Here is a 26,965-nt window from a genome sequence, read left to right as displayed (position 1 = left end):
TGAAACATACAATGGTATTATGGTAACATGGGTATAAAATGATGGAGGTCTGAAACATACAATGGTATTATGGTAACAAGAGTATAAAATGATGGAGGTCTGAAACATACAATGATATTATGGTAACATGGGTATAAAATGATGGAGGTCTGAAACATACAATGATATTATGGTAACATGGGTATAAAATGATGGAGGTCTGAAACATACAATGATATTATGGTAACATGGGTATAAAATGATGGAGGTCTGAAACATACAATGGTATTATGGTAACAAGAGTATAAAATGATGGAGGTCTGAAACATACAATGATATTATGGTAACATGGGTATAAAATGATGGAGGTCTGAAACATACAATGATATTATGGTAACATGGGTATAAAATGATGGAGGTCTGAAACATACAATGATATTATGGTAACATGGGTATAAAATGATGGGGGTCTGAAACATACAATGATATTATGGTAACATGGGTATAAAATGATGGAGGTCTGAAACATACAATGATATTATGGTAACATATGTATAAAATGATGGAGGTCTGAAACATACAATGATATTATGGTAACATGAGTATAAAATGATGGAGGTCTGAAACATACAATGATATTATGTTAACATGTGTATAAAATGATGGAGGTCTGAAACATACAATGATATTATGGTAACATGGGTATAAAATGATGGAGGTCTGAAACGTACAATGTTATTATGGTAACATGGGTATAAAATGATGGAGGTCTGAAACATACAATGATATAATGGTAACATGGGTATAAAATGATGGAGGTCTGAAACATACAATGATATTATGGTAACATGGGTATAAAATGATGGAGGTCTGAAACATACAATGATATTATTGTAACATGGGTATAAAATGATGGAGGTCTGAAACATACAATGATATTATGGTAACATGGGTATAAAATGATGGAGGTCTGAAACATACAATGATATTATTGTAACATGGGTATAAAATGATGGAGGTCTGAAACGTACAATGTTATTATGGTAACATGGGTATAAAATGATGGAGGTCTGAAACATACAATGATATAATGGTAACATGGGTATAAAATGATGGAGGTCTGAAACATACAATGATATTATGGTAACATGGGTATAAAATGATGGAGGTCTGAAACATACAATGATATTATGGTAACATTTGTATAAAATGATGGAGGTCTGAAACATACAATGATATTATGGTAACATAGGTATAAAATGATTGAGGTCTGAAAGATACAATGATATTATTGTAAGATGGGTATAAAATGATGGAGGTCTGAAACATACAATGATATTAGGGTAACATGGGTATAAAATGATGGAGGTCTGAAACATACAATGATATTATGGTAACATGTGTATAAAATGATGGAGGTCTTTAACATACAATGATATTATGGTAACATGTGTATAAAATGATGGAGGTCTGAAGCATACAATGATATTATGGTAACATGGGTATATAATGATGGATAAAATAAGTCCCCAGACGTACCACTTCATCGTACAGTATATCGATACACTAAGGCTGACTGGGATAGCTTCCGTACATTTATATCTGATCTACCTCTGCATTCCATGTTTAAAAAGGATGTGTCCTCTATAGTATTAGACCTGACTGAATGGTTAATTGTAGGTATTGACCATTTCATACCCTCTAGAAAGTTTCAGCAAAAACCTAACAGCCAGCCATGGTTCTCTCCAGAATGTGCTGCATCCATTGCGCACAGAAATCACTTTTTCCACTGCTTCAAACGTAATAGATGTATGGAAACTAAAGCCGTTTTCAGGACTGCCAGCAACCATTGTAAGAAAGTAATAAGGAACGCAAGAGGGTTGTATGCTCAATCTATTAAGTCCAAAGTAGCTGAGCAGCGGCTTGGTTCCCACCAGTTTTGGCAAATAGCAAACAGAATCCTGAACAGAAGCGTGTGCTCCATCCCAACTATTATCAATGGACCTGAGGTAATCTCGTCAGCATCAGACAAAGCCAAACTCTTTGTCAAGAACTTTGCAGCTAATTCTACCCTTTGCGACCAAGACCGCCAACCCCCAATATTTCCTCCTGTATCAGAAAACACGCTATGTGATATACGTATATCTGTACGTGATGTTGCCAAGCTAATCAAAAACCTTGATTCCAGTAAAGCAACTGGCCCTGATGGTATTCCAATTATAGTACTCAAAAAACTTCAACCTGAACTAGCGCCAATACTTACAAAACTGTTCAAACGCTGTCTTAAGGAGAATAGTTTCCCATCTCCCTGGAAAATCTCATCAGTATGCCCTGTATTTAAGAATTCAGGTGATCGCTCATCCCCCTCTCAGTACAGGCCAATAAGTCTCCTGTGCGTCATGAGTAAGTTGCAAGAATCTGTGTTAAATACAGAAGTAATCAAACATCTCAACAAAAATAACCTTCTTAGTGACACTCAATATGGTTTCCGTTCTGCTAGATCTACAGCAGATGTCCTTACAGTTATATCGCATAGGATTAGCAAATCTCTCGACGGTGGCAATCTTTCTAGGGCAATTGCTCTTGACATATCTAAAGCCTTTGATAGGGTATGGCATAAAGGTTTACTTCATAAGATCGCTAGCTATGGTATAGCTGGAAAAGTCTTCTCAATTATTAAATCATTTCTTTCTGATAGGTTCATAAGAGTAGTAGTTGAGGGGCAAAAATCAGAAGCTCACAGTATTAATGCCGGTGTCCCTCAGGGATCCATCCTGGGCCCAACTCTTTTCCTGATCTACATTAATGATCTTCCAAATCATATCCTTACATCATTTGTAGACATTTATGCTGACGACACTACCATTTATGGTACCACATCTAAGACAGTAAACGAGCAAGTACTCTCCAATTCTCTCTCCTCTGATCTTGAGCATGTAGTACAATGGGGAAAGGAGTGGCTGGTTACTTTTAATGCATCTAAAACCAAGCTTCTCTCTTTACATCATCAACATTTTAATCCACATTTGTCATCAATTGAAATGAATGGCTCTCGTCTTCAGGAGGCCTCAAGTTTTGACAAGCTTCTGGGCTTGACCATTACTCCTGATCTTAAATGGAACATATATATATCAAATCTGTTGCCAAGGCCGCTGGAAAAATGGTGGGATCTTTCTAACGATCCAGTAGATATCTCACTGCTGATGCTATTCTCTATCTATATAAGAGCCAGGTACGTCCAAGGATGGAATACTGTTGCCACATCTGGGCAGGAGCTGCTAGAAAGGACTTGTCCTGCCTTGATAGAGTTCAAAATAGACTTCGTAGCCTCGTAGGAGATGTCCTTTTCTCCTCCTTACAACCTCTATCTCACAGAAGAGATGCTGCGAGTTTGTCTCTGATGTATCGTTATTTTCATGGAAAGTGTTCAACTGAGCTTCAATCTATGGTCCCCACTCGCCAAACTTTCACAAGAAACACTCGTCTAGCTGTAAACACTATCAATAATTTCCCCCACTTTATCTGTGCCTAAACCTAAACATAGATTCCATGAACAAAGCTTCTTTCTTAGAACTGCACGCCTGTGGAATTGTCTTCCGTTTTCCTGCTTTCCGGCTGACTACAATATGGTTGTGTTCAAGTCTAAGGTAAATAAGTTCTTGATGAGCGGTTCCATATAAGTTATTAAATTTACCAAATTTTCATTACTAATGATTACTATATTGACCAACTTCTACTGTACACTCTTTAACCCTTATCCTTGAGTGGCCTCTGGGCCTTGATAATGTGGTGATGCCTTTGTAAAAAAAAAAAAAAAAGGTCTGAAACATACAATGATATTATGGTTACATGGGAATAAAATGATGGAGGTCTGAAACATACAATGATATTATGGTAACATGGGTATAAAATGATGGAGGTCTGAAACATACAATGATATTATGGTAACATGGGTATAAAATGATGGAGTTCTGAAACATACAATGATATTATGATAAGATGGGTATAAAATGATGGAGGTCTGAAACATACAATGATATTATGGTAACATGGGTATAAAATGATGGAGGTCTGAAACATACAATGATATTATGTTAACATGGGTATAAAATGATGGAGGTCTGAAATATACAATGATATTATGGTAACATGGGTATAAAATGATGGAGGTCTGAAACATACAATGATATTATGGTAACATGGGTATAAAATGATGGAGGTCTGAAACATACAATGATATTATGGTAACATGGGTGTAAAATGATGGAGGTCTGAAACATACAATGATATTATGGTAACATGGGTATAAAATGATAGAGGTCTGAAGCATACAATGATATTATGTTAACATGGGTATAAAATGATGGAGGTCTGAAACATACAATGATATTATTGTAACATGGGTATAAAATGATGGAGGTCTGAAACATACAATGATATTATGGTAACATGGGTGTAAAATGATGGAGTTCTGAAACATACAATGATATTATGGTAACATGGGTATAAAATGATGGAGGTCTGAAACATACAATGATATTATGTTAACATGGGTATAAAATGATGGAGGTCTGAAACATACAATGATATTATTGTAACATGGGTATAAAATGATGGAGGTCTGAAACATACAATGATATTATTGTAACATGGGTATAAAATGATGGAGGTCTGAAACATACAATGATATTATGGTAACATGGGTATAAAATGATGGAGGTCTGAAACATACAATGATATTATGGTAACATGGGTATAAAATGATGGAGGTCTGAAACATACAATGATATTATTGTAACATGGGTATAAAATGATGGAGGTCTGAAACATACAATGATATTATGGTAACATGGGTATAAAATGATGGAGGTCTGAAACATACAATGATATTATGGTAACATGGTATAAAATGATGGAAGTCTGAAACATACAATAATATTATGGTAACATGGGTATAAAATGATGGAGGTCTGAAACATACAATGATATTATGTTAACATGGGTATAAAATGATGGAGGTCTGAAACATACAATGATATTATGTTAACATGGGTATAAAATGATGGAGGTCTGAAACATACAATGATATTATTGTAACATGGGTATAAAATGATGGAGGTCTGAAACATACAATGATATTATGGTAACATGGGTGTAAAATGATGGAGTTCTGAAACATACAATGATATTATGGTAACATGGGTATAAAATGATGGAGGTCTGAAACATACAATGATATTATGTTAACATGGGTATAAAATGATGGAGGTCTGAAACATACAATGATATTATGGTAACATGGGTATAAAATGATGGAGGTCTGAAACATACAATGATATTATTGTAACATGGGTATAAAATGATGGAGGTCTGAAACATACAATGATATTATGGTAACATGGGTATAAAATGATGGAGGTCTGAAACATACAATGATATTATGGTAACATGGGTATAAAATGATGGAGGTCTGAAACATACAATGATATTATGGTAACATGGGTATAAAATGATGGAGGTCTGAAACATACAATGATATTATGGTAACATGGGTATAAAATGATGGAGGTCTGAAACATACAATGATATTATGGTAACATGGGTATAAAATGATGGAGGTCTGAAACATACAATGATATTATTGTAACATGGGTATAAAATGATGGAGGTCTGAAACATACAATGATATTATGGTAACATGGGTATAAAATGATGGAGGTCTGAAACATACAATGATATGATTGTAACATGGGTATAAAATGATGGAGGTCTGAAACATACAATGATATTATGGTAACATGGGTATAAAATGATGGAGGTCTGAAACATACAATGATATTATGGTAACATGGGTATAAAATGATGGAGGTCTTAAACATACAATGATATTATGGTAACATGGGTATAAAATGATGGAGGTCTGAAACATACAATGATATTATGGTAACATGGATATAAAATGATGGAGGTCTGAAACATACAATGATATTATGGTAACATAGGTATAAAATGATGGAGGTCTGAAAGATACAATGATATTATGGTAACATGGGTATAAAATGATGGAGGTCTGAAACATACAATGATATTATGGTAACATAGGTATAAAATGATGGAGGTCTGAAAGATACAATGATATTATGGTAACAAGAGTATAAAATGATGGAGGTCTGAAACATACAATGATATTATGGTAACATGGGTATAAAATGATGGAGGTCTGAAACATACAATGATATTATGGTAACATGGATATAAAATGATGGAGGTTTGAAACATACAATGGTATTATGGTAACATGGGTATACAATGATGGAGGTCTGAAACATACAATGATATTATGGTAACATGGTATAAAATGATGGAAGTCTGAAACATACAATAATATTATGATAACATGGGTATAAAATGATTGAGGTCTGAAACATACAATGATATTATGGTAACATGGGTATAAAATGATGGAGGTCTGAAACATACAATGATATTATGGTAACATGGGTATAAAATGATGGAGGTCTGAAACATACAATGATATTATGGTAACATAGGTATAAAATGATGGAGGTCTGAAAGATACAATGATATTATGGTAAGATGGGTATAAAATGATGGAGTTCTGAAACATACAATGATATTATGGTAACATGGGTATAAAATGATGGAGGTCTGAAACATACAATGATATTATGGTAACATGGGTATAAAATGATGGAGGTCTGAAACATACAATGATATTATGGTAACATGGGTATAAAATGATGGAGGTCTGAAACATACAATGATATTATGGTAACATGGGTATAAAATGATGGAGGTCTGAAACATACAATGATATTATGGTAACATGGGTATAAAATGATGGAGGTCTGAAACATACAATGATATTATGGTAACATGGGTATAAAATGATGGAGGTCTGAAAGATACAATGATATTATGGTAACATGGGTATAAAATGATGGAGGTCTGAAACATACAATGATATTATGGTAACATGGGTATAAAATGATGGAGGTCTGAAACATACAATGATATTATGGTAACATGGGTATAAAATGATGGAGGTCTGAAACATACAATGATATTATGGTAACATGGTATAAAATGATGGAAGTCTGAAACATACAATAATATTATGGTAACATGGGTATAAAATGATTGAGGTCTGAAACATACAATGATATTATGGTAACATGGGTATAAAATGATTGAGGTCTGAAACATACAATGATATTATGGTAACATGGGTATAAAATGATGGAGGTCTGAAACATACAATGATATTATGGTAACATGGTATAAAATGATGGAGGTCTGAAACATACAATAATATTATGGTAACATGGGTATAAAATGATTGAGGTCTGAAACATACAATGATATTATGGTAACATGGGTATAAAATGATTGAGGTCTGAAACATACAATGATATTATGGTAACATGGGTATAAAATGATGGAGGTCTGAAACATACAATGATATTATGGTAACATGGGTATAAAATGATGGAGGTCTGAAACATACAATGATATTATGGTAACATGGTATAAAATGATGGAAGTCTTAAACATACAATAATATTATGGTAACATGGGTATAAAATGATTGAGGTCTGAAACATACAATGATATTATGGTAACATGGGTATAAAATGATTGAGGTCTGAAACATACAATGATATTATGGTAACATGGGTATAAAATGATTGAGGTCTGAAACATACAATGATATTATGGTAACATGGGTATAAAATGATGGAGGTCTGAAACATACAATGATATTATGGTAACATTGGTATAAAATAACAATTCAACTATCTGTTGGATAAATCTAAGATTCACTAATGGCTGGATTATGATTATGTAATACACTATCCTCTATCCCTCCCCGAGTCATTTGAGAGTATTCTGAATGACTGATTTAATGTCTGTTACTGGTGATGATTACAGATAGGATGATGTTCTTTTCAAAGATAATTTTTTAATAGATAGTGTCTTTATACTGTCTTTGCACTATGACCTCAAATCATGTGAGACAATGAAATTAAAATAAGAATTAATACGTTTACTGCTTGTACATAAAATAAAGAGACAGTCGTGAATCATCATTGGGTAAACTGCCCTCTGGTTCAGGGATTATTCTGTCTCATTAATGGTCACAATCACTGAGCTACTTTGGTTCTTGTCATGGGTGACTGGAGCATCTTGGAGTCTGGTCGAAGGAAAGTTGTTCTGGTCTTACTCTAAGTGTCACGCTCCTTCTCGGTGTAGTTGGTACTGTGGATGATTGCGTTGGAGCCTGTGGTGTGGGAGGTGGCCTGATAGATGCAGGCATGGGAGGTTGACTGTCATCCACTGGTGGTGGTCTGTCCAAGACTGATGGCATAGGTGATTAAGGCTGAGTGACATGAGGTGGTCTACCCTGCTCAGCTGGTGTAATGTGACGGTCTGAGATGAAACAGCTGGGGCTATTGGTATCCCAATCACTGGTGTAGGTGGGTTGGGATTTCCTCCTTTGAAGTGTATCTCAAGTCATGGTCAATGGTATGTTTTTCAGGAGGGGAATACACCGGCATGTACTTTCGTAGAAACTTCCTGTTGCGTAAATGTCACTCTGCCTGATCCGTCCATGCGTACAACATACTGTCAAATTGATGAACTTCAATGACAGTTCCAGTTTTGTCCCATTTTCTTGGACAAGGGCCAGTTTGATTTTGGATCCTGACATTGTCTCCCACTCTGAGAGGTGGCACCCGCTTTGTATGTTCAGCTAAGCGTCCGGCAGTTTTCATGTGTCGGGTAAAGCTTTCTCTCTCAGAGCAAGTGTGTCACTCTCATGTCTCATGAGATTTGTAGCGGCCGGGCAGGATTGGGATGAAGTCTCGGATTGCCCGCCCAAAGACACACATTGCTGGAGATAATTTTGTATCTCTGTCCGGGGTGTTTCGATACTGCACCATGGCAGGCTGAAAGGCATCGGTGTCTAGTTCACCATTTGGTTCAGTGTTGTCTGTAATCATGCATTTCACGGTCTTCACCCCAACTTCTGCTCTACAGTTGCTATGTAGAAAAGCTACAGATGAGAGCCTATGATTCACACCCCAGGTCTTCATGAAATCTCTGGTTGTTGAAGCTGTAAACTCTAGACCGCCATCTGCGTATAACTCATCTGCTATTCCAAATGTGACGAATGTGCGTCGTAAGCAGTCAATGAAGCCAGAGGCACCATTGTGTGCCCTTTAAACGATGGGCCAGTTTGAGTATCTATCAACAATCACCAGGTAATTACCGTCTTTGTAGTGGAAGAAGTCCGCACATACACACTGAAATGGATACAAGAGGTAGATGGGTGGCATTGGTGGTGCACTTGGTTGAGATGGCGCATTTCAGTTGCAATGATTGCAAGAGTTTCTGAGTTTAGTGATGTCATTGCTTTTGACGTCATGGATGAAATGCCTTGATGTGCAGAGTGCAACGCTGTAAGCACATCTTTTCTCTGTACTAGCTTGAACATGTCCTAGTCGCTAGCTGTTGCAGTTCTAATCTTGTCCCAGGAGATACACTGCAATGATGTGACTGGAGACAAGGCTGATGAATAGAATATGGCTTCACCACATTACGAAGCAGTGTCTGGCTCTCTGGTCATAACATCCGAGGCTTTGTGCTGCAGTGTTGGGATGGTTTGTGGCACCTCACTCCGGCTGTAGCCATCAACAGAGGCTATGTCATCAATGAGAACCATATTGTCAGGCCTTCCAACTGGGTGGCGAGATACGATATCGGCAGCACAGTGTTTGGCACCAGGCACGTGTAGCATTGTGAGCTTAGGGTCTTTTCCTTCAGATTGTGAAGTCTTGAATTGGGGATGTCCTCCAGTGATTTGTCCCCCAAAAAGCTTGATCAGCGATGGTCTACTGCGATGATCAACTTGTCAAATTCCAGAACAAAGTATCTTGTTTTCTCCAAGGCATCAGCAACTGCAAGGGCTTCACCTTCGACGGGTGCATACCTGGATTCTGTGGGGCTGGTGAACCTGCTACCAACAAGAGTTATCTTCCACCCATCTCGGCAACAGAAGGGCACAGTTTTAATGCATGTGCAATGTTTTTAGAAGAGCCAGAATCCAATGCCATTCTTCGACCAGTCTATAGCTAGACAAGTTGGTTTGTTTTTGTCGAATATCTGGACACCATGTTCAATTTCACTGATGAAGACTGCTTTTGACTCCTGAAAAAGACGTTCCAGTGTGTCGTCCCAGTTGAATAGAGTTCCAGGTTTCAACAGTTGTCTGAATGCTTGCAGCCTGTCCATCATGCTGAAGGCGTATGATACCTGATGTATGTATTTTCAGGTACGAAAATAACATGGTCAATTTGCACCCAGGGTACAAGAAAAGAACATGGTCGACTATTGGCGCTCGGAACTCCATCATAGATAAGTAGGCCGATACTATTTTCAGATAACTTTATTCATCCAAAATGATGGAGGTCTACTGATACCTGGTTTACGAGGCCATGATCTCATGATCTCATGTCTGTGATGTTCTTCGGTGAAGGAAAGACTAAGATTGCTTCAAGATAGTGATTACATGGTCTCACGCTGTCTGGAGTTATTTCAAAGCCAATAAACTCTAAAGTGTCTTGAAAAAAGATGAATTTCTCCGGGTTCAAGTTAATACTGTTCTTTCCACAAGTTTACAGCCAGTTACAGGATTGAAGGAAACTGTTCTGGATATTGTTTGACCAAAGAAGAGCATCGTCACTGCACTTTGTTTTGCCAGGAATGTCGATGACGATTTCATCGAAGCGACGGGTATAGCCATCCCCAGAGGTTATGTATCCTTGAGGTGCAGTTTTATATCTGTACCTGCCCCACGGTGTGATGAAGGTTGTGAAATGTTTGTCCTCTTCTCTAATGGGTACATTGCGATATCCATTACAGGCATTGAAACAGCTTTTTTAGTGTGGCGTGGGACGGAGCGAGCCTGATGAAATAGGGAGTGTTTGTGCTTCCAATGTAGTGATACTGGGACGATGTGTGATGCGCGACAGGTGTAGCTTTGTGGTCGACCATGAGATGCATCGGTTGGCCTGCCATGTGAGGAAGTGGTTGATGCTGACATGTATTGAAGGTACTGGATTTGTACCTGTCTAGTAGGTATTGTTGAAGTTTCTCTCGGTTACCTTCATTTGCAGGAAATGGCAGAGCCGACGGGGAGGGGTGGTGATTCACGTTTGTGGCATTTACACTTGTCACTGTCTTTACATGAGTCTTGAGAAGATGTTGATTGTGACTGCATTTGCGGTGCAGGGTTGCTCTTATCTTCCTGTGTACATGGGGGAACCACACATTGGCTGATAGTGTTCATTGCTGCTTGACTGTTGCTCTAAAGTCAGTCTTCCACCTACGATAAGTTACTCTTCTACCTACCTGGATAAGTTATATATTCTTATTCTTTTATTTGGTTCGATAAGTTACTCTTCTACCTACCTGGATAAGTTATGTATTTTTATGCTTTTATTTGGTTCGATAAGTTACTCTTCTACCTACCTGGAAAAGTTTTGTATTTTAATGCTTTTATTCGGTTCAATAAGTAACTCTTCTACCTACCTGGATAAGTTATGTATTTTAATACTTTTATTTGGTTCGATAACTTACTCTTCTACCTACCTGGATAAGTTATGTATTTTAATGCTTTTATTCGGTTCGATAAGTTACTCTTCTACCTACCTGGATACGTCATGTATTTTAATGCTTTTATTCAGTTCAATAAGTTACTCTTCTATCTACCTGGATTAGTTATGTATTTTAATGCTTTTATTCAGTTCAATAAGTTACTCTTCTACCTACCTGGATACGTCATGTATTTTAATGCTTTTATTCAGTTCAATAAGTTACTCTTCTACCTACCTGGATAAGTTATGTATTTTAATGCTTTTATTCGGTTCGATAAGTTACTCTTCTACTTACCTGGATAAGTTATGTATTTTAATGCTTTTATTCGGTTCGATAAGTTACTCTTCTTAATTAGTCTCCCCCTCATCCAAGCGAAGGTTTAGTAACAAATGCAGCTTCGCACAATCAAAATAAGAGACATAAGTTCTACAGAAACTTCAAATGTTAGAAACTCCATTTTATTTTAAAATTTATAAAACAATTGAAACATTATTATACTTTAATTTCAGTATTTTTAAAGATTATAAAAAAAATATTCATTAAATTATGTAATTTTGTTTTGTTGTAAAAATGTCTATTTAATTAGAATATTTAGTTATCTTTTTATGAGGGGCGAGATCAACAGAGAGTGTCGTCACTGTTATGACGGTGAACATTTAAAATAGCAGATGTCAGGCATATGCGTAGAGGACTAGGACATTTAAATCCTAATCCCGTTACAAAAGAAATTAATGAAACGAATGGTCTGAAGGAAATAAAAACTCAATTGATAGATAAGATAAACGTCGTTTATTTACTGTTGAAAGAATGAGTGTTTTAGATATAACACGTGTTCATGTCCGCGCGGGTGTAACCATCGTTTGTTGCGGGACTGGTGGTGTAGAAAGAAAAGGAAATGCATGTTCATCTCACTATCGTTTGTTCATGCGTGAAGTGAGTAATATATTAGAAATGAGAATGATAGTCCAGCGTGTAGACAAAGACAAAGATAGTGGGTTAAGCTGTACGCCATGTTAGCAGTCAGCTACACGAAGGTATTCTCAGGGACAAGTTGTATAGAGAGAGAGAGAAAGAGTGAGAATGTCAATCCAGTTCATGGAGAGAGAATGAGAAAAAGTCAATCCAGGTCATGGAGAGAGAAAGCGTATAAAGTGTACGCACGGTCTATTAGTTTTTGTCCCACATAGTAGCAAGTGGTGTGAGGCACGCGTGTGCGCACGCATGCCGAAAAGGCACGCTGTCGGTCTGTAGACTACACAGCTCGAAAGCTGGTCCTAAAAGGAAGAAGCCGCTTATTGCTCTTTCTTTCATAGGTGTTTCCGGTGGTGTTTTGCGCATGTGTGGATTTCCTTTGAAAGGGGAAGTGACGTTGTCCATGCATGCGTGTATGTGCATACGTTAGCGTGTGTGTGTATACACGTGAATGTGAGTGTATGTACGTGAACGTGAATATGTGTACATGTGTGAAGGTGGGCGCATATGTTTGTGTGTGCGTATGTATATCACAAGTAATATAGCTTGAAATGTGAACGCATGCTTTTGTGTGAGACTAGAAAAGGCTCGCACATATGTTCTACAGAAACCCAAAATGTCAGAAAATTCATTTTTTTTTATAACTAGCGGGGGGGGGGGCTCACCAGGCTTTGTCCGTTCATAAAATACGTTTAAATATATTTTAATTTGTTCAGATTTCGTATATATTATTATAGTGTCGTGATGCCAGAAGTAATCAAAGAAAATATATTAGGGTGTCATCAGCTAGAATCGAAACCGCAGGCAAAACTGTAGCATTCAAAGCTGGTGACGTTACCACTGTACAGACGTGACACGCATATGAACTGATTAAAAATAAACCAAGATGAATGTTCAAAATGTATAATAATTTTTTTAAAAATCTGGTCCCATAGAACTCATGGAAGTGGTGCCAATTTGTAAGAACTGACCGTGGAGTCACTAACTTGTAAGGGTGAGCCTCCATGTTAACCCATTCATAATCGGGATCTATCAATTTTTAAGACTGAGGTTGCAGATTAATAGAAGGTTTCCACCAAGACACAACCAAGGCATATCCTCACATATATAACATAAAAATATAGAAATAACTCCGGAAATAACGACACTTGACAAAAAACTCAAAATCACTGTATTAAGATGAAATAACATTTATTTACATGTTAGGAATATTAATTCAAATCGTTCCAATAATTTTCAATTCCTATACTGATAAGTGCATAAGCATGAAACATAATCTAATATATAATGTTATGCAATAACTTTTGACAAACGTGTCAGAATGTGACAAAATTCGAACTTTTTTAAAGCTCGGTCTTGCGGACGATAAATATAAAAAAATGGCCAAAAAACATTGATTCCTTTACCTTCAACTGGACAGTTTTTTACAAGGAGGGGTCGCTTTTTTCATCAACATTTTAACACGTTATCGTCTCCTTTTAGTTAAATACCATTCTTCCTAGGCTCGCAACTTCCAGTTGCACAATGGATACATCAGCTAAGACGTTACATTTTTTACACCTTATTTTCTTCTTTTGCGTCACAGGTTCGAACCTGCCTGCCTACTATCACTAACAATTTGCGGTAAAAAAACATAATCTTTTCTTGAAAGCAAAAATATATTCAGTAAAATTTTATTTTTATTTTTTCTGGTTTATTTGAAATTCGTCGGTGTTTGTTACTTTGCTCAACTTAATCTGGTTACTGCCGATTAATCCCGAAAATTCTATGCTTTCAGAAGATGAATAGAAAATTTTTCTCTGCTGTTCAAAAAAAAAATTCTGGAAGGCATTATTTAATATTTCATCATATTCGTGCAAACTGGGCATTTTAAGTTGTGACAATACTAATGCAAAATGCAACAAAGAAAATTGCCAGACTAAGCACATCATTTGCACTTATAACCTTATGACCTTATAATTTTACCAAAAGATAGAACCGGGCAAGATGTCTGGCCGTCTGCATCTCTCAATTTCTATTCTTAAGAATAAATTAATTATCAAGAAGTAATTAGATATTCGTCTTTCCTCCCATGTACAATAAAACTTTTTAAACCAGCAGATCTTTATTGAGCTTTACTAAACGTGTTGTTTTTGTTTGTTAACTTAATCTAGTTACATAAGGATCAGGGGTAAAAATTCATTATTCGGAATTAAGCTTTCAAAAATTAAGCTCTGAAAAATGTCATATTAATCCAGTTGCAAACAACTTTCTTAGTTCTATCAAAAGACTTCCTGCAATAAGTAATATTAAATTTGCGATCCAAAATAAGTAGATAATGCCTGGGATAATGGATTAATGAAACGAAACATATAAATGCTTTGACATTCATCAATCGCTTATTATAATTATTGCTAATACTCTGAGAAACTACTACCATGGAATGCGGACGGGGCTTCACAGGCATGTTTTGCAGGTTAACGTGCTCTTTCACTTGGGCTCTGACTCTTTAAATACCTCTTTCCAACTCACGTGTCTCATTAACCCATCGTGTGAAAGAGGATAATATGAAGGCTTCAATCAAGTTTCTCTCACTGTCACAAACAGTTTCATTGGCTCAATTGGTCGAACACTATGTACCAACAACTGAAGTTTCAGTCTTTTATCTATGTACGCTTAGCCACACATGAGACTTAGAGATGACAAAACATGTGTCCGTGGATATCTAACAGAATAAAGACATTTAATCGAAATGGAAATACAAATTACATTGAAATATTACTGCTACAGATGAATTCCTATCTTTAAACGTAGTTAATTTTTTTAGTTAGAAATGTTTCTTCTCTTAATAACTTGTTTCGATTTTTTTATTCTTATTTTTATAATTTTATTCAATTTATATTTCGATCTACACATATGAGAATTAATTGCCAATTCCACACAATTATGTTGTCAGAACCTCTCCAAAAGAATGATTCAATACTCGGCCACACGACATTATCTAAAGCAAGATAATAACAGCCATTTTACAAAATTAATTCTATTCAAAAACTTGTTAAGACAATAACAGATAAAAATGAAAGTTTTCGGATGGCACAATAATTGTTTGAATGCTTGATTGCTTGACAACGCCTCCATATATTTATATACGTTCAAAACACAAGCATGCAAAACATGTAAAACAAAGTAATAACTTGTTGGAAATATAAAATAATAAAACAGTTCTGTTGACAGAATGAAGATCAGATTTTTTACACATGTCTACCACACCAGCAATATTTATATAAAAAATCCAGCTTCAAAAAAGATTTCCCCTAATTTGATTCTCTTAAAATAATCTGTTCCAATTCCGCTCATAACCTGGTCGGAACTCTTAGCAGTTCTTCAAAACCGCTAGCTATTAAGCTATATATATATATTCGCCAGCCAGCTATCTTACAACTGCTGCTGATTTTCTCACAGTGCTCTGTTACACTGCTGCATAAAAAATTTTACCTATTGTTTCGATATTTTGTAAAATTAAAACAAACATGAAAATATATACATATGCATACATATAAAAAATATATACATATGCATATATATAAAAATATATACATATGCATATATATAAAAATATATACATATGCATATATATAAAAATATATACATACACATACATATAAAAAATGTATAAACTTAATAGAATCTTATATAGAAATAAATATTTTATTTTACTTCGTTTTTATTGTTTTCATTTGTAAGAAAAGATCATTTTCAACTCGACCTCTTGTGTATTAGTGAAGAATATTTTTTTTGATTGAAAGCAATGCTAGTTTCTTTCAGAACTGATTGTGTTCTTTAGAATTTTAAAAATTCTTTTCAATCAGGGAATAATAATGTTTCAATTGAAAGTAATGCTATGGTCTTTCAGAACTCCTTGTGCTCCTTAGAAGTGTTTTTAAAAATTATTTTCAAGGTTGAAAAATAGCCTTTTTAACTGACGTAGTCGTATAAAATTTCAAGAAGATTTTCATCAATTTTGTAATTTCACCATAATAGATATGGTGGCAAACGAATGTCCACATATCTAAAGTAATAACAGAGGTATTAGGAAACTATGTTCAGATTTTAGAGGAATGGGACCGAAAATAGATACAAATATGTAATGCTACTAAGACTAAGCTTCTTTGTTTTAACAATTATAAAAAATTCTCAAAACTATTGCCATAACCAAAAACCACACTACCTGAGTGTCCATCTTTTAAATTTTTTGGCCTAAGATTCATTTTTACCTACTAGACAGGATCCAAAAAAAGGAGTCTAAATTCTAACAAGTTCCACGCTATCGGACATTGCAAAGTCTGCTGCAAAGATGACTTAGGCTTAGAGAAAGTTCAACATCTTTGCGCAGACATGCAAACATGCTATAAAATTACACCACAAGTATCCTATATCTTCACAAAGCCACAATTCATCAATGCATAAAAATATTGTTGGCACATCTAAGCTGATAAACGCATCACTAGTTTTTTTTAGAGTCTCAATTGTAATAAGTTCCGCACTATCAGCAATGGTCCAACCCCTGACACATCGCCGGAATGTTGAATTAACCCTCAATGACCTCGATGTTGAGCCCTCGCGCCATGTTTTCTGATTCCCTGGGTATACTGACATGCAAAAGTTTTGATGTAAACAAATATCTTTTTAATCTTGAAAACAGTCATCTCCCTGCTAAGCTCTTCACAATCCCGTGTTAGATATGATCGCAATTAGTAGCTCCTTATGCCCAAACGTAACCAAGTATAAAATGATGTCAAGCTATTCATGAAGAAAATGATGTCAAGCTATTCATGAAGAAAATGATGTCAAGCTATTCATGAAGAAAATGATGTCAAGCTATTCATGAAGAAAATGATGTCAAGCTATTCATGAAGAAAATGATGTCAAGCTATTCATGTATAAAATGATGTCAAGCTATTCATGAAGAAAATGATGTCAAGCTATTCATGAAGAAAATGATGTCAAGCTATTCATGTATAAAATGATGTCAAGCTATTCATGTATAAAATGATGTCAAGCTATTCATGAAGAAAATGATGTAAAACTATTCATGAAGAAAATGATGTCAAGCTATTCATGAAGAAAATGATGTCATGCTATTCATGTATAAAATGATGTCAAGCTATTCATGAAGAAAATGATGTCAAGCTATTCATGTATAAAATGATGTCAACCTATTCATGAAGAAAATGATGTCAAGCTATTCATGTATAAAATGATGTCAAGCTATTCAGGAAGAAAATGATGTCAAGCTATTCATGAAGAAAATGATGTCAAGCTATTCATGTATAAAATGATGTCAAGCTATTCATGAAGAAAATGATGTCAAGCTATTCATGTATAAAATGATGTCAAGCTATTCATGAAGAAAATGATGTCAAGCTATTCATGAAGAAAATGATGTCAAGCTATTCATGTATAAAATGATGTCAAGCTATTCATGAAGAAAATGATGTCAAGATATTCATAAAGAAAATGATGTCAAGCTATTCATGAAGAAAATGATGTCAAGCTATTCATGTATAAAATGATGTCAAGCTATTCATGAAGAAAATGATGTCAAGCTATTCATGAAGAAAATGATGTCAAGCTATTCATGGAGAAAATGATGTCAAGATATTCATGAATAAAATGATGTCAAGCTATTCATGAATAAAATGATGTCAAGTTATTCATGTATAAAATGATGTCATGCTATTCATGAAGAAAATGATGTCAAGCTATTCATGAAAAAAATGATGTCAACCTATTCATGTATAAAATGATGTCAAGCTATTCATGAAGAAAATGATGTCAAGCTATTCATGAAGAAAATGATGTCAAGCTATTTATGTATAAAATGATGTCAAGCTATTCATGTAAAAATGATGTCAAGCTATTCATGAAGAAAATGATGTAAAACTATTCATGAAGAAAATGATGTCAAGCTATTCATGAAGAAAATGATGTCAAGCTATTCATGTATAAAATGATGTCAAGCTATTCATGAAGAAAATGATGTCAAGATATTAATAAAGAAAATGATGTCAAGCTATTCATGAATAAAATGATGTCAAGCTATTCATGAAGAAAATGATGTCAAGATATTAATAAAGAAAATGATGTCAAGCTATTCATGTATAAAATGATGTCAAGCTATTCATGAAGAAAATGATGTCAAGCTATTCATGAAGAAAATGATGTCAAGCTATTCATGAATAAAATGATGTCAAGCTATTCATGAAGAAAATGATGTCAAGCTATTCATGAAGAAAATGATGTCAAGCTATTCATGAATAAAATGATGTCAACCTATTCATGAAGAAAATGATGTCAAGCTATTCATGTATAAAATGATGTCAAGCTATTCATGAAGAAAATGATGTCAAGCTATTCATGTATAAAATGATGTCAAGCTATTCATGAAGAAAATGATGTCAAGCTATTCATGAAGAAAATGATGTCAAGCTATTCATGTATAAAATGATGTCAAGCTATTCATGAAGAAAATGATGTCAAGATATTCATAAAGAAAATGATGTCAAGCTATTCATGAATAAAATGATGTCAAGCTATTCATGTATAAAATGATGTCAAGCTATTCATGAAGAAAATGATGTCAAGCTATTCATGAAGAAAATGATGTCAAGCTATTCATGAAGAAAATGATGTCAAGATATTCATGAAAAAAATGATGTCAAGCTATTCATGAAGAAAATGATGTCAAGCTATTCATGAAGAAAATGATGTCAAGCTATTCGTGAAGAAAATGATGTCAAGCTATTCATGAAGAAAATGATGTCAAGCTATTCATGTATAAAATGATGTCAAGCTATTCATGAAGAAAATGATGTCAAGCTATTCATGAAGAAAATTATGTCAAGCTATTCATTAATAAAATGATGTCAAGCTATTCATGTATAAAATGATGTCAAGCTATTCATGAAGAAAATGATGTCAAGCTATTCATGAAGAAAATGATGTCAAGCTATTCATGAAGAAAATGATGTCAAGATATTCATGAATAAAATGATGTCAAGCTATTCATGAAGAAAATGATGTCAAGCTATTCATGAAGAAAATGATGTCAAGCTATTCATGAAGAAAATGATGTCAAGCTATTCATGTATAAAATGATGTCAAGCTATTCATGAAGAAAATGATGTCAAGCTATTCATGTATAAAATGATGTCAAGCTATTCATGAAGAAAATGATGTCAAGCTATTCATGAAGAAAATTTTTTCAAGCTATTCATGTATAAAATGATGTCAAGCTATTCATGGAGAAAATGATGTCAAGATATTCATGAAGAAAATGATGTCAAGCTATTCATGAATAAAATGATGTCAAGCTATTCATGTATAAAATGATGTCAAGCTATTCATGAAGAAAATGATGTCAAGATATTCATGAATAAAATGATGTCAAACTATTCATGAAGAAAATGATGTCAAGATATTCATGAAGAAAATGATGTCAAGATATTCATGAAAAAAATGATGTCAAGCTATTCATGAAGAAAATGATGTCAAGCTATTCATGAAGAAAATGATGTCAAGATATTCATGAATAAAATGATGTCAAGCTATTCATGAATAAAATGATGTCAAGCTATTCACAAAGAAAATGATGTCAAGCTATTCATGAAGAAAATGATGTCAAGCTATTCATGTATAAAATGATGTCAAGCTATTCATGAATAAAATGATGTCAAGCTATTCATGAAGAAAATGATGTCAAGCTATTCATGTATAAAATGATGTCAAGCTATTCATGAAGAAAATGATGTCAAGCTATTCATGTATAAAATGATGTCAAGCTATTCATGAAGAAAATGATGTCAAGCTATTCATGAAGAAAATTATTTCAAGCTATTCATGTATGAAATGATGTCAAGCTATTCATGGAGAAAATGATGTCAAGCTATTCATGTATAAAATGATGTCAAGCTATTCATGAAGAAAATGATGTCAAGATATTCATGAATAAAATGATGTCAAACTATTCATGAAGAAAATGATGTCAAGCTATTCATGAAGAAAATGATGTCAAGCTATTCATGAAGAAAATGATGTCAAGCTATTCATGAAGAAAATGATGTCAAGCTATTCATGAAGAAAATGATGTCAAGCTATTCATGAAGAAAATGATGTCAAGCTATTCATGAATAAAATGATGTCAAGCTATTCATGAAGAAAATGATGTCAAGCTATTCATGAATAAAATGATATCAAGCTATTCATGAATAAAATGATGTCAAGCTATTCATAAAGAAAATGATGTCAAGCTATTCATGTATAAAATGATGTCAAGCTTTTCATGAAGAAAATTATTTCAAGCTATTCATGTATAAAATGATGTCAAGCTATTCATGGAGAAAATGATGTCAAGATATTCATGAAGAAAATGATGTCAAGCTATTCATGAATAAAATGATGTCAAGCTATTCATGTATAAAATGATGTCAAGCTATTCATGAAGAAAATGATGTCAAGATATTCATGAATAAAATGATGTCAAACTATTCATGAATAAAATGATGTCAAGCTATTCATGAAGAAAATGATGTCAAGCTATTCATGAAGAAAATGATGTCAAGCTATTCATGAATAAAATGATGTCAAGCTATTCATGAAGAAAATGATGTCAAGCTATTCATGAATAAAATGATATCAAGCTATTCATGAATAAAATGATGTCAAGCTATTCATAAAGAAAATGATGTCAAGCTATTCATGTATAAAATGATGTCAAGCTATTCATGAAGAAAATTATTTCAAGCTATTCATGTATAAAATGATGTCAAGCTATTCATGGAGAAAATGATGTCAAGATATTCATGAAGAAAATGATGTCAAGCTATTCATGAATAAAATGATGTCAAGATATTCATGAAGAAAATGATGTCAAGCTATTCATGAAGAAAATGATGTCAAGCTATTCATGAATAAAATGATGTCAAACTATTCATGTATAAAATGATGTCAAGCTATTCATGAAGAAAATGATGTCAAGCTATTCATGAAGAAAATGATGTCAAGCTATTCATGAATAAAATGATGTCAAGCTATTCATGAAGAAAATGATGTCAAGCTATTCATGAAGAAAATGATGTCAAGCTATTCATGAATAAAATGATGTCAAGCTATTCATGAAGAAAATGATGTCAAGCTATTCATGAATAAAATGATATCAAGCTATTCATGAATAAAATGATGTCAAGCTATTCATAAAGAAAATGATGTCAAGCTATTCATGAAGAAAATGATATCAAGCTATTCATAAATAAAATGATGTCAAGCTATTCATGAAGAAAATGATGTCAAGCTATTCATGAAAAAAATGATGTTAATCTATTCATGAATAAAATGATGTCAAGCTATTAATGAATAAAATAATGTCAAGCTATTCATGAATAAAAGGATATCAAGCTATTCATAAAGAAAATGATGTCAAGCTATTCATGAAGAAAATGATGTCAAGCTAGTTATGTTCGGCACAGAACTTATTGCTAGTATGTACTGATCTACATTAATGATCTTCCAAATCCCATCCTTACCTCATTTGTAGACATTTATGTTTATGACACTACCATTTAGCACATCTAAGACAGTAAACGAGCAAGGTTTCTCTGATTCTCTCTCCTCTGATCTTGAGCACGTTGTACAATGGGGAAAGTAGTGGCTGGTTTAATGCATCTAAAACCAAGCTTCTCTCTTTACGTCATCAACATTCTGATTCACATCTGGCATCAATTGAAATGCATGGCTCTCGTCTTCAGGATGCCTCAAGTTTTGACAAGCTCCTGGGCTTGACAATTACTCTTGATCTTAAATGGAACACGTACATCAAATCTGTTGCCAAGGCCACTGGAAAAATGGTTGGATCTTTCTATCGATCCAGTAGATATCTCACTGCTGCTGCAATTCTCTATCCATATAAGAGCCAGGTACGTCGAAGGATGGAATACTGTTGCCACATCGGGGCAGGAGCTGCTAGAAAGAACTTGTCCTGTCTTGATAGAGTTCAAAATAGACTTCGTAGCCTCGTAGGAGATGTCCTTTTCTCTTTCCTGCAACCTCTATCTCACAGAAGAGATGTTGCGAGCTTGTCTCTGATGTATCGTTATTTTCATGGAAAGTGTTCGACTGAGCTTCAGTCTATGGTCCCCCCTCGCCAAACTTTCACAAGAAACACTCGTCTAGCTGAAAACACTATCAATAATTCCCCCTTTTTTATCTGTACCTAAACCTAAACGTAGATTCGATGAACAAAGCTTCTTTCTTAGAACTGCACGCCTGGGGAATTGTCTTCCGTTTTTCTGCTTTCCAGCTGACTACAATATGGTTGCCTTCAAGTCTAACTTAAATAATTTCTTGATGAGCCGTTCCATATAAGTTAACAAATTTACTGAATTTTCATTACTATCGATTACTATATTTTCCAATTTCTACTGTACACTCTTTAACCCTTATCCTTGAGTGGCCTCTTGGCCTTGATAATGTGGTGATGCCTGTGTAAAAAAGCACAAATCTAGGGTTAACCTTACCTCTATAAATACCAACTGTATATTCACAGAAAATCGATGATAACAACTAAGGCTAGCTATATCTTCCATTCCAACATGAAACTCCAGAGGATTTCCGACAGTTGAAAAAGAAATTTGGAGTAAATTATGTCAATCATTTACGCATTATTTATCCAGTGGACCATTGGATGTAGTAGGGATTTTTGTGGCGATCTACATGTTTAAATAGAATTTCGAATGGAAGTTCATTTAGATGTAAGTAGCAACCAATAGTGTGAAGATTCTATTTTATTTCTAAAAGTGTAACAAGTTCACCTTAACAGCCAGTATTCGCATTTCTGTTGTCAACAAGGACAGCTTTAATAGTGCTTACGCTTTTAAATTTGTGTAAAACATCAGATACTCCACAGGAATTGTATCATTTGAATCAATATCAGTAAAAAAACCCTGTGTGTCAAATATTCACTGTCCTTTGGTGTCTCCTTTGTGATTATCAAGTGATGTTCAAGTCCTTTAGTTTTTTTCAGAATATTACTTCCAGTTTCCTCCACTGATTCTTTGTAGAGTTGTGTGTCTTTTTCTTCCCATCTACTCGAATACAAAGAAGATTCTCCACATTTTCATTTTGTTTTTCATAGAATTTCTTTTTATTTTAGCTTTTGCTCTATCAATTTTTCATTTATCCAAATAGATATTTTTATATCTATATTAGGTATAAGAATGCCCATAGCCATCAAATCCAAGAGCAAAGCATTGGAAAGACTGGTTCCAAGATTAGATGATATACGAACCCTTACTAATTCAAGAGTATACCTCGAATTTTTTGTAAAATTATAAGGTCATAAGGTTATAAGTGCAAATGATGTGCTTAGTCTGGCAATTTTCTTTGTTGCATTTTTGCATTAGTATTGTTACAACTTAAAATGTCCAGTTTGCACGAATATGATGAAATATTAAATAATGTAATCAACTTTGCCTTTCAGAATTTTCTATTCGTCTTCTGGAAGCATTAAATTTTCACCTTGTTAACAATACTATTTTCATTTAATAAAGGCAAACAAGAATTGGCAGCCTCCCAAATATTTATGAAATATTTTTTGCTATTAATTTCGGAATACCAAGAGAGTTGGGGATAAGTGTTCATAAAAAAATAACTGTATTTGGACGTTTGCAGAATTTGACCTGAATCCTCGGGATGTTCCAATTATTGTTCGGGATCAATCGGTTGTCACCGGATTAAGTTGAGCAAAGTAACAAACAACCGACGAATTTTAAAACAAATAAACCAGAAAAAATAAAAATACAATTTTACTGAATATTTTTTATTTCAAGAAAAGATTAAGTTTTTTTACCGCAAATTGTTAGTGATAGTAGGCAGCCAGGTTTGAACCTTGACGCAAAGGAGGAAAAGGTGTAAAAAAAATGTAACGTCTAAGCTGATGCATCCATTATGTAACCGGAAGTTGCGAGCCTAGGAAGAAGGGTAAACAACCAAAAGGAGACAATACTGTGTTAAAAGTCGATGAAAAAAGCGATTCCTCTTTATAGAAAATTGCCAATTGAGAGTAAAGGAATCAATGTTTTTGGCCATTTTTTGTTATATTTGTCGCCCGCAAGACCGATCTTTAAAACAGTACCAATTTTGTCACATTCTGACATGTTTGTCAAAAGTTATTGCATAAAAACACATTTTCCCTGTTATATATTAGATTATGTTTCATACTTATGCACTTATCAGTGTAGGAAGTGAAAATTTTTTTTGGAACAGCAAAGAGACATTTTCTGTTCGTCTTCTGGAAGAATAGAATTTTCACCTTGTTAACAATACTATTTTCATTTAACAAAGGTAAACGAGAATTGACAGTCTTCCAAATATTTATGAAATCTTTTGCTATTAATTTCGGAATACCAACAAAGTTGGGGATAAGTGTTCATAAAAAATAACTGTATTGGATTTTTGGGACTTTTGCAGAATTTGACTTGAATCCTCAGGATTTTCCGTCAAATATTGTTCGAAATCAATCGGCAGTCACCGGATTAAGTTGAGCAAAGTAACAAACACCGACGAATTTCAAAACAAAAAAACCAGAAAAAATAAAAATACAGTTTTACTGAATATATTTTTGCTTTCAAGAAAAGATTTCTTTTTGTCAATTTTTTTAATATTTATCGTCCGCAAGACCGAGCTTTAAAACACTACAAATTTTGTCACATTCTGACACGTTTGTCAAAAGTTTTTGCATAAATACACATTATATTATGTTTCATGCTTATGCAATTATCAGTATAGGAATTGAAAATTATTGGAACGATTTAAATTAATATTCCTAACATGTAAATAAATGTTATTTCATCTTAATACAATGATTTTTAGTTCTTTGTCAAGTGTCGTTATTTTCTGGAGTCATTTCTATATTTTTATTTTATGTATGTGAGTATGTGACTTGATGGAAACCTTCTATTAATCTGCAACCTCAGTCTTAAAAATTGATAGATCCCGATTATGAATGGGTTAACATAGAGGCTCACCCTTACAAGTTAGTGACTCCACGGTCAGTTCTTACAAATTGGCACCACTTCCATGAGTTCTATAGGACCAGATTTTAAAAACAATATTATACATTTTGATCATTCATCTTGGTTTATTTTTAATCAGTTCATATGCGTGTCACGTCTGTACAGTGGTAACGTCACCAGCTTTGAATACTACAGTTTTGCCTGCGGTTTCGATTCTAGCTGATGACACTCTAATATATTTTCTTTGATTACTTCTGGCATCACGACACTATAATAATATATACGAAATCTGAACAAATCAAAATATATTTAAACGTATTTTATGAACGGACAAAGCCTGGTGAGCCCCTCCCCCGCTAGTTATAAAATAAAATGAATTTTCTGACATTTTGGGTTTCTGTAGAACATATGCGTGAGCCTTTTCTAGTCTCACACAAAAGCATGCGTTCACATTTCAAGCTATATTACTTGTCATATACATACGCACACACAAACATACGTGCCCACCTCCACACGCGTACACATATTCACGTTCACGTACATACACTCACATTCACGTGTATACACACACACGCTAACGTATGCACATACACGTACGCATGGACAACTTCACTTCCCCTTTCAAAGGAAATCCACACATGCGCAAAACACCACCGGAAACAACTATAAAAGAAAGAGCAATACGCTGCTTCTTTCTTTTAGGACCAGCTTTCGAGCTGTGCGGTCTACAGACCGACAGCGTGCCTTTTTGGCATGCGTGCGCACGCGCATGCCTCACACCACTTGCTACTATGTGGGACAAAAACTAACAGACCGTACGTACACTTTATACGCTTTCTCTCTCCATGGCCTGGATTGACTTTTTCTCATTCTCTCCATGAACTGGATTGACATTCTCACTCTTTCTCTCTCTATATATACAACTTGTCCCTGAGAATACCTTCACGTAGTTTTACTGCTAACATGGCGAACAGCTTAACCCACTATCTTTGTCTTTGTCTACACGCTGGACTATCATTCTTATTTCTACTATATTACTCACTACACGCATGAACAAACGATAGTGAGATGAACATGCATTTCCTTTTCTTTCTACACCACCAGTCCTGCAACAAACAATGGTTCCACCCACGTGGACATGAACACGTGTTATATCTAAAACACTCATTCGTTCAACAGTAAATAAACGACGTTTATCTTATCTATCAATTGAGTTTTTGTTTCCTTCATACCATTCGTTTCATTATTTTCTTTTGTAACGGGATTAGGATTTATATGTCATAGTCCTC

This window comes from Euprymna scolopes, chromosome 46, assembly GCF_053919585.1.
Source record: "Euprymna scolopes isolate OS-2025 chromosome 46, ASM5391958v1, whole genome shotgun sequence".
In the NCBI taxonomy this organism is placed as follows: Eukaryota; Metazoa; Mollusca; class Cephalopoda; order Sepiida; family Sepiolidae; genus Euprymna; species Euprymna scolopes.
Note: the sequence above shows the minus strand (reverse complement) of the source record.